The 9665-nt window shown below is 37.1% G+C and overlaps 1 non-coding gene across 1 annotated transcript; it reads left to right on the top strand.

The window, feature by feature from the left end:
* The first annotated feature begins 7493 nt into the window (after positions 1-7493).
* On the top strand, positions 7494-7566 carry TRNAS-GCU (transfer RNA serine (anticodon GCU)). The gene has a single exon. It is a non-coding gene; the product is annotated as a tRNA-Ser (tRNA).
* The last annotated feature ends 2099 nt before the right edge of the window (positions 7567-9665 follow it).

Here is a 9665-nt window from a genome sequence, read left to right as displayed (position 1 = left end):
TGAGGTAAAAAATTGCTACTCTGGAACAGGTGTTCCTAGATTCTTAAATCACACTTACTTGGGACAAGATGAGTTACCAAAAAAAGATTGCTATTTTAATGATGCTCATCACAGTCATGACTGGCTCAGGGCTTTCAAATCTCTTGCCTCAACCACAGCAAAATTAGAAAGCCTGCATTTTTTAAAGCATTCTAAAAGATTCAACAGTTTTTTCCATGTAATCAGAGACACTAATTATCGAGCCTATTTGAGATAAAGTAGTAGTTAATGCCAATTTATCAAGAAGGGAAATGAATCTGATTTTATTTCCATTGCGACTGCCCAAAGGCAGGTGGCTTAAGGCGAGTATATTTAGTCTAATGAGACTCTAGGGGATAAACAGTCTAAGTTTGAGCACCCTCATTAAGCATCAGCAAATTCAGTGACCTGCCTGCTGCACAAATTCAATTTATATTTGCACTAAACATGGCCATAACTAGTCCACAAATATAAGTGTAAGATCTTAGAGCTTCCTCTTCCAGATGGAATTTGTGCATTTCCTCCCCAATACTTGTATTTCAAGCTTAATTTGAAAGCAATTTCTGGTTAAATGCTACTTCTTTCATCTCTGTAGGCCATTTAACAAAGTATTTAGCAAAGCTATTATTTTCTAAGTTTCAGGTATAAAAATAAATCTAGAATGACTCACTTTCTAAACATTTTATACTTTATTTATTAACATGTTCTCATCATAAATGGTCATGAGTTTGCTACTATGCATCTATTCACATTTGCTCAATCCAGAGCCCCAAGTTCCTAGAAAGTACAGATGAATGCAAATATATATATATATATATATATATATTAACCAAAAATTTCAGTGTCCAGACCATTCATTGGCAATATTGTAGTGGGTTGGTCATCTGTAGTATATTAGGTTTATACCATTACATTAAGGTCAGTCAAGAAGAGAAGACCAGAATGAAGAATATATGAAATATTTGAAATACATTTTTGGAGAATTGTATCTAAAAGGAAAGGTATCATGGTGACTCAACTTCAGCTGGATTGGGGGGCCAAAGTACTGCATGGTTGGTATACCTTTCTGCTGTGATTTGGAAGAACACAGATGGGAAAGCCCAGCAATAAAAAATCCAGTCAAATTATTATTCATAAGTTAATGATATACAAATCAAAGGCAGAATTGGAAAGAAAGAAAAAGAAAAAGAGAGACAGATAAGGAAGATGAGAGGGGATAAATTTGACAGTATTAGTTCTATTCTTAGACATGGATTGATTTCCCTTCCTCATCCCCTTGAAATGAAGTGTAGCCATGTCATTTACTTTGACTAGTGGGATGATCGGTGGTTATTCTTTTCTGTGTTTGTCTGAAGATAAGTTTAAGAGCCAGTGTAAATATGTCATAATCTTGTTTTCCCTTTTTTGTGTCAGTTAGAAACAATTCTGATGAGGGTTGCCCAACAACCTGGATAAAAGAGTAAGAACAACACAAAGGGCCCCTAGCCAACCTGTGGTGGACATGTGTATCCACAAGAAATCAACACTTTGTAGTTCACACCGCTGAAACTGTTTACTACCACAGCATTACCGAGTCTATTCTTACTGGTATAAATGACTAACAAGAGTGGGCTACAGCTGCAACCAAATGTCCTTGGGGCATTGCATTGGGGCTCAAGGTGGAGGGAAATGATATTGGAGACTGAGAAACTGGTGGTTCATGTTATACAGCAGCTGGATATTTGATAAACCATCATCTGTCACTCTTGGAAGGCCAAAATATTCCTAACAAATGTGTGTCTCTAGGAGGAAAAGACAGAAAACAAAACACGAGTGGTATGTGTGCTGGTTGCTGAAGGCTCATTTTGGAAAGTTAACATAAGCAAAAAATAAATTTAGAAAATAATCAATTCATTAGCAGAGAATTAATAGGAACACAGAGTTCATAAAATCAGAATTTTATAGAGTTAAAAGAGGCAAGGGCTTTTCAACCCCAAACTGATGGTAGTAGAGGGTGGAATCTCATTAAAACTCAGGGTCAAGCAAAAGAATTGGTCACTACACCATCATTCAAATCTCTCAATTACTAATTTCTTTCACTGTACAATCTAACAAAGGATGTTACACAGGTAAGTCTTCCAATTTGACAAAGTGGCTAAGAGAAAAGTATTTTTCTCTCTGAAGCCCAGTAAACTTAAGGTACCCACACTGAAGTAACAAAAGACAGAGATGATTGAGAGAGAGAATGTAAAGATACAGTGTAAATTCATAAGATTGTATATATAAAAACACTGCGACCGTCTCTGGAGTCTGGAAGAAAAAAAAGTGACTGTAGACATGAGGAACTGCTATTGTCTGAATGTGTCCTATGAAAAGTCACATGCTGCAGTGCTAACTCCCAATGTGATGGTATTTGGAGATGCCACCTTTGGGAAGTAATTAAGTTTAGAAAGGGCATGAGGATAGAGCTCACGATGGAATTAGAGTCCTTATAAGAAAAACAAGAATACTTGCTTTGTCTCTCTCCCATGACATGATACACAAAAAGGAGACTGTCTGCAAACCAGGCAGAGAGCTCTCACCAGACACCTAACTCTGGTGGCACCTTGATCTTGGACTTCCCAGCCTCCAAAATTGTGAGAAATAAATGTTTGTGGTTTAAGCCAGGGGTAATCCACCTTTTTATACCTACCGCCCACTTTTGGGTCTCCGTTATTAGTAAAATTTTCTAATCACCCACCGGTTCCACAGTAATGGTGATTTATAAAGTAGGGAAGTAACTTTACTTTATAAAATTTATAGGCCCTGGCCGGTTGGCTCAGCGGTAGAGCGTCGGCCTGGTGTGCGGGGGACCCAGGTTCGATTCCTGGCCAAGGCACATAGGAGAAGCGCCCATTTGCTTCTCCACCCCCCCCCCTTCCTCTCTGTCTCTCTCTTCCCCTCCCGCAACCAAGGCTCCATTGGAGCAAAGATGGCCCAGGCGCTGGGGATGGCTCCTTGGCCTCTGCCCCAGGCGCTAGAGTGGCTCTGGTTGCGGCAGTGACACCCCGGAGGGGCAGAGCATCGCCTCCTGGTGGGCAGAGCTTCGCCCCTGGTGGGCGTGCTGGGTGGATCCCAGTCAGGCGCATGCGGGAGTCTGTCTGACTGTCTCTCCCCGTTTCCAGCTTCAGAAAATTAAAAAAAAAAAAAAAATTATAAAGCAGAGTTACAGCAAGTTAAGGCATATAATAATAATTACTTACCAAGTACTTTATGTCATATTTTTGCTAAGTTTGGCAGAATAGCCTGACCAGGCAGTGGCGCAGTGGATAGAGCGTTGGACTAGGATGCGGAAGGACCCAGGTTTGAGACCCCGGGGTTGCCAGCTTGAGTGCGGGCTCATCTGGCTTGAGCAAAAAGCTCACTAGCATGGACCCAAGTCACTGGCTCGAGTGGGGGGTTACTCAGTCTGCTGAAGGCCCGTGGTCATGGCACATATGAGAAAGCAATCAATGAACAACTACAGTGTCGCAACAAAAAACTGATGATTGATGCTTCTCATCTCTCTCCATTCCTGTCTGTCTGTCCCTATATATCCCTCTATCTGACTCTCTCTCTGTCCCTGTAAAAAAATAAAAAAAAAAAAAAGTTTGGCAGAATAAATCTTTATAAAACAACTTATTATAGTTAAATCTATCTTTTTATTTATACTTTGGTTGCTCCGCTACCGCCCACCATGAAAGCTGGAACACCCACTAGTGGGTGGTAGGGACCAGGTTGACTACCACTAGTTTAAGCCATCCAGTCTATGGTGCTCTTGTTATAGCAGCATGAACTGACTAAAACAAGTGCAGACTAGTCCTGATTGCCCAGACATGCCACATAATGCAAACGGGTATAGCTTCTGATTACTACCTTGGAGGAGGGGATTAAGATATAGCAGATTCCAGCCCCTAGCCAATATGTGATTGATAATTAGTGACAGGATGATAAACCATTGTGGTTTTAAAACCCTAGTTGTTGGAAGTTTTTTTCAGCATAGCATTCTAACTTAACTCATCCTAACTAACATAAAAAATACACATAAATGTTTATTAAGGTTGAAATATGACAGATATGCTTTTATCTCATATGCATTTTGTGCTTCTTTTAAAATGAATATATATTATTCATGAAATAAAATAAAACAGGGTTTGAAAATGATCACTTATATGACAGAATTAAATATAGAATAACAGAATTAACATATATAAAAATGTGAACTGAAATTTTGAGTGAATGGTACAGGAATAATAGTTAAGAAATTAAAATCAAGGAAAGTAAGTTAAACCTTACCTCTCAGCCACACAAAATAATTTCCTGAAGTTCTGACATCAATCAAAGTATTTTCACTTTTATTTTGTTAATCATTGAAGTTTGGGTAATGCTAATATTATAATAATACTATTCTCTTACCATCAGCAGAGTCCTGTTCTCACTGCCTGACATAGATTAACTCATTAATCCTAATAATAATAGCACAATGAAGTAAATTGTTACTATTTTCATTTCTGTTTTACATGTAAAGAAACTGAGAAATAGATAATTTATTTTGGTAAATAAATTACCAAAAGTCACATAGCTAAAATATGAAAAATAACAACTGTCCCAAGATCTGTAATCTTAACCATTTTAATGTCTAGCCTGCCTCTCAAGATCATTTGAGTTAATTCTTAATTAGGATAATATTTATTCATAAAAGTTTTCTATGTTTAAAATTGAGAATTATCCCTTGTAATATTTTGCTGTTATTCACTATTTTCATATGCAAAATAGAAAAATAAATATGCTGATTATAGTGAAAAGAAGCATATGACTTTAATACATGGATTTACATTAAAAAATATGGAAATCATTAAGGGTAGCAAATTGTTAAATCTGAATCCTCAGTTGGACGTTAATTGGATCATGGAATTTAAGCCAACCATATTCAAAAATGAACAAAAATGACAGAATGAGAAAACATCTTGGAAATACAAGAAATATTTTATTATTCATTGGGTCTCAAAAGCGAGATGTTAAAACTTCTGGAAAAATGGCAGAAGGCATATGAATTTTTATAACTCCTTGCCAAATATACTAAAATTAATAACAGGATTTAATAAAAGGAAAGGATGAGACGGTAATGAAATTAGGAATGGCTACTACATATATTACAACTTTAAAGAATCTGTAGAGGAGGGGTCTTCATCTCTGCAGGACTAAACTTCAAAGTGTTGGACCTGCCAGATGTCTATCCTCTGGACCACTGTGTACCTGTCCCTCTCCTTGTTGTAGTCTTTTGTGTCCAGACACACCAATTCCCCTATCCCTCTCTCACACATTCAGCTTCCTAGTCCCCCTGGTTTCCTAAGTGGCACTGCCCAGCACAGGGAATATCTGCTGCTGTTGGAAAATCTTTCCAACACAGCCACAGCTGCCCACTAGTTGGCGTAGCTATTTTTGTCTTGAGTCTTCCAGTACAGGGCCCCATCAACTCATCCTTCATCCCTTCCGGGTGTATCTTTCTGCTATGCTAGGAGAAATAGTTGTTCCAGTGCAGAATTGCTCCAGACACATCTGTCACCATAAGATACATCATTCCTAATGTCACCATTTTGTCTACTTGTCTACCATTGTACCCTGCAAATTAGTTTATTCATATAAAACAATAACTTTTACACAATTCCCAAAGATCAAATTCCTACCTTGGGAGGTAAATAATTAATCATAATAACAATAATAATAATAGTAATAAGAGTGGGAACCACTAATTAGTGATAGATGCAGGTTGGAATTCAGACCTATGGATGATGAGTCCATTATATTATTTTCTCTATTTGTTAACAGGCACCATTTGCAGCAAGGCAGAAATTCCTGAGTGCCTTTTATTTGTAGAGCAGCCTCCTCAGATTCCAGAAATGATACGATTTCTTTTCTATTTCCAATGTTTCCTACATTAGAATTTGGGAGAAAGAGGAACAAAGGTAAGGAAGACTGGGGTTCTGCTGCTGTCTTGTTTTCCGCAAGATTTCATTGTACACTATTTTGATGCCAAAATACAGTTTTCTTAGTTCTGTCTAGACACAGATAAATCAAGAGCAACATCAACTCTAAATCTACAATCATTCAAATGCATCTACTCCTCTTGGCCATCATTCTTTCACTTGTAATGTTTCTGAAATTTGTCACTCTTGTAAAAAGAAATTGCTCTCCACAGACCAAATAAAGCAGAAAAAGGACTCCTCAGAGCTGTTTGCTTTTCAAGATTAATTAGGACAAGTTTGAGGTCAGAGTTGATGTTCTTTTATTTTTTTAATAATCTTGTTGAATTAAAAAATATACTCTGAGTGAGTTCATGTTCACTATAGGAAGCAGGGCTGAAATCTAGGCCATATCAAGAAGCTGCAAAATATTCAAAGCACCATGATCACACATGCATGTGAATGCATGTTCCAAAATCCTTGAGGTTCTCAGCTCTCTCTGTAATGAGGACTGTGTTAGGTAGCAAAGACAGCTTGGCTTGGCTCTCTGCAGTGGTCAAGTTACTTTTTCATTTGGTCCTTGCCCTGTGAATTAATTAATAAATTTTGCTAAGTCATGTTGAAATAATCACATTAAGAAAATAGATTTTTTTCTTGTAAAACACAGAGTATATATACTGTGCTTTCTATTTCTTCTTTGCTAAGATTTTTCTCTCTTATAACACAATGCCAAGCATGCCTTACCTTCTCTCCTAGTCACTATTAATTAACTGCCATTGAGCACAGGGATGTTAATACACAAATATCTTGAAAAAGCATTTCTAAATGTGGCTCCTTAGTAAATACATTGTCAAACACTTCTTCCGAATGTCTGCCCCAAATAAACTGATGACCTGATAACTGGAAACAAACAAGTAGGGTCAGCTGTGGTCAGCAGCTGGGTAGGAGCGGGCTGGTTAAGAGGCTTCAGTGGTGAAATCTGCTATGGTAGCCAATAAACAAATTCTCCCTCTTGTAACATTTAGTGTCAGGAATATCTATTCCAAAACATTTTTCTGGGGTATTAAAAGTGCAGAAAATTAGGAAGATATAGGAGTTCTGTTTTGCTCACAGATTAGCCATTAATATTTTGTGAGAATATTGGCATAGATGTTCATGTTTTTCAGCCTTTTTCAAATAATAACAAATTGTCAATTTTTTTTAATCCTCTGATTATAAAGCAAAAATATACATTGAAGCTTTTATTATCAAAGGCATTCTCATTTCAGACCAGTCTGTTCAGAAACCATTATTCTAATTTACATGTTGCCAAAAGCTGCAGATAATATGAACTGCTGGGGTATTTAGTTTTACAGTGGGAGAATTTTTGCTGTTAGACTTGCCACTGAAGATAAAAGGTTAATGTTATCGACTGAATGAGATGAGAGGAATTTCATCTGACTGCATGGTACTAAAAAGGAGTTATCATTGTATCCAACATTTTAATTGTTAGAAATAAGGACCTCTTGGGCCCTGGCCTTGGGTTGGCTCAGTGGTAGAGCATTGGCCTGCTGTGCAGGAGTCCCGGGTTCGATTCCTGGCCAGGGCACACAGGAGAGGCACCCATCTGCTTCTCTTCCTCCCCCCCTCTCCTTCCTCTCTGTCTCTCTCTTCCCCTCCCGCAGCCAAGGCTCCATTGGAGCAAAGTTGACCCAGGCGCTGAGGATGGCTCTATGGCCTCTGCCTCAGGCACTAGAATGGCTCTGGTTGCAGTGGAGTAACACCCCAGATGGGCAGAGCATCGCCCCCTGGTGGGTGTGTGGGTGGATCCCGGTTGGGCGCATGCGGGAGTCTGTCTGACTGCCTGACCGTTTCCAACTTCAGAAAAATACAAAAAAAAAAAAAAAAAGGAAGAAATAAGGACCTCTTATTTATAGTATTTTAATAAAAGAAAGAAAGAAGAAAGGAAAAGAGGGTAGGAGGGAGGGAGGGAGGGAGGGAGGGAGGGAGGGAGGGAGGGAGGGAGAGAAGGAAGGAAGAGAAAAGAAGGAAAAAAAGAAAGAAAGGCAGAGAAGGAGGGAGGTGTGAAGGGAGTGAGGAGAAAGAAACTTGCTTGTAAATTTCAGTTACAGTATTTCACTCTATTAAGGATTACAATTTGCATATTTAACTGTGTTTAAAAATAAAATGTTAATGTATCAAAGTTTATTATAAGTGAATTCTACCATATTAAAGCCACACTAAATAATTCTATTCAAGAATTATAATAATTATTTTCAATTGCTTCCAAAGATGTCATCTTACTAATTTATTGAGGGGATGGTATGACCTTGAAAGATTTAAGAATTTTTAAAGAAAAGGTAGGATTAAGACATAAAATTCACTTTGTATTTTCATTAGTGTTCTTTGAATCCCTTCTCTCCAAATTAATTATTTGCATGCAGTAAATATGTATACTCATAGGGAACCTCTTCCTTGGGTAGACATTTTCTCTCCTATGGGTGGTACATAAACTCCAGAAGAAACTGAAATAAGATGTGGACATGTAAAGCAGATACCTAACTGAGCAATAAAAAGAAAAAATGATTGGCAGACCCTCAGGGTGTTTTTGTAACCACAGCCAATGAAAAGGAAGAATCACAATATAGCCTGGTAAACAGGGACACATTTCTTACCCTTGGACTTCTGTTATCTTCTTTTTATATTTAGGCTTGCTGGCTCTTGATCTTTTCTCTGACTTTGATTTTTTTCTAGATTTCCTTCTGTTTAGATCCTGGCTGAGTATCTCAGTTGACACTTGTTTAGAACATTATTCTTTTATGCCAAGGTTGTGTGTTCTATCCCCAGTCAGGGCACATACACAAGCAACTAATGCAAAGTGAAACAATAAATTGATATTTGTCTCTCTCAGTCCCTTCCTCTCTAAAGTCAATAAAAAACGTTTTTTTAAGTAACTTTAAATTTTTTTGTGCTTAAATACACACACATAAGTAAAATAAAAAAATTAAGCCTCTTGTGTAATGACAGATATGCATCAATTTAATTAGGGACAACCTTTAATTTTTAAATATTAAAATTTTTGACAAATTATTTTTCTACTTATAAATGTTGAAATGCTTAAAAAAATAGTTCATAGAAAGAAGAAAAATAACAGGTCAGAAATGTGATCCACAAAAGAGAAATAAAGTGTTAGGAAGGAAATAAATAAAGGTAAAGTAAAATCTTTCTTATTCTTAATAAAGTTAACAGATATTTGTTAATAATAATAGCAATACTATCTTTGGTGATCATGGCTTATGGATAAATGAAATCAATGACAGCAATATTATAAGTGACAGAGGGAAGAATCGGGAATAGACTACCACATTATGCAAGAAATAGTATAGTGTTATTTGAAAGTGGACAAATGTATATTGCAAACTCTAAGGCTAAAAATTTTTTATAAGAAGTGTACTTTTTGGATTCTTGCTGTATTGGCCAAGAGATTGCTTAAAGGCCTTAATCACTGTAAAAAAAAATAGAGGACTGGATAGAGAAGATGTGGCACATATATACTATGGAATACTACTCAGCCATAAGAAATGATGACATTGGATCATTTACAACAAAATGGTGGGATCTTGATAACATTTACGGAGTGAAATAAGTAAATCGGAAAAAAACAAGAACTGCATGATTCCACACATTAGTGGGACATAAAAACGAGAC

The sequence above is a fragment of the Saccopteryx leptura genome, chromosome 3, assembly GCF_036850995.1.
Source record: "Saccopteryx leptura isolate mSacLep1 chromosome 3, mSacLep1_pri_phased_curated, whole genome shotgun sequence".
In the NCBI taxonomy this organism is placed as follows: Eukaryota; Metazoa; Chordata; class Mammalia; order Chiroptera; family Emballonuridae; genus Saccopteryx; species Saccopteryx leptura.
The sequence above is the reverse complement of the archived record's forward strand: the minus strand, read 5'-3'. Positions and strand labels throughout refer to the sequence as shown.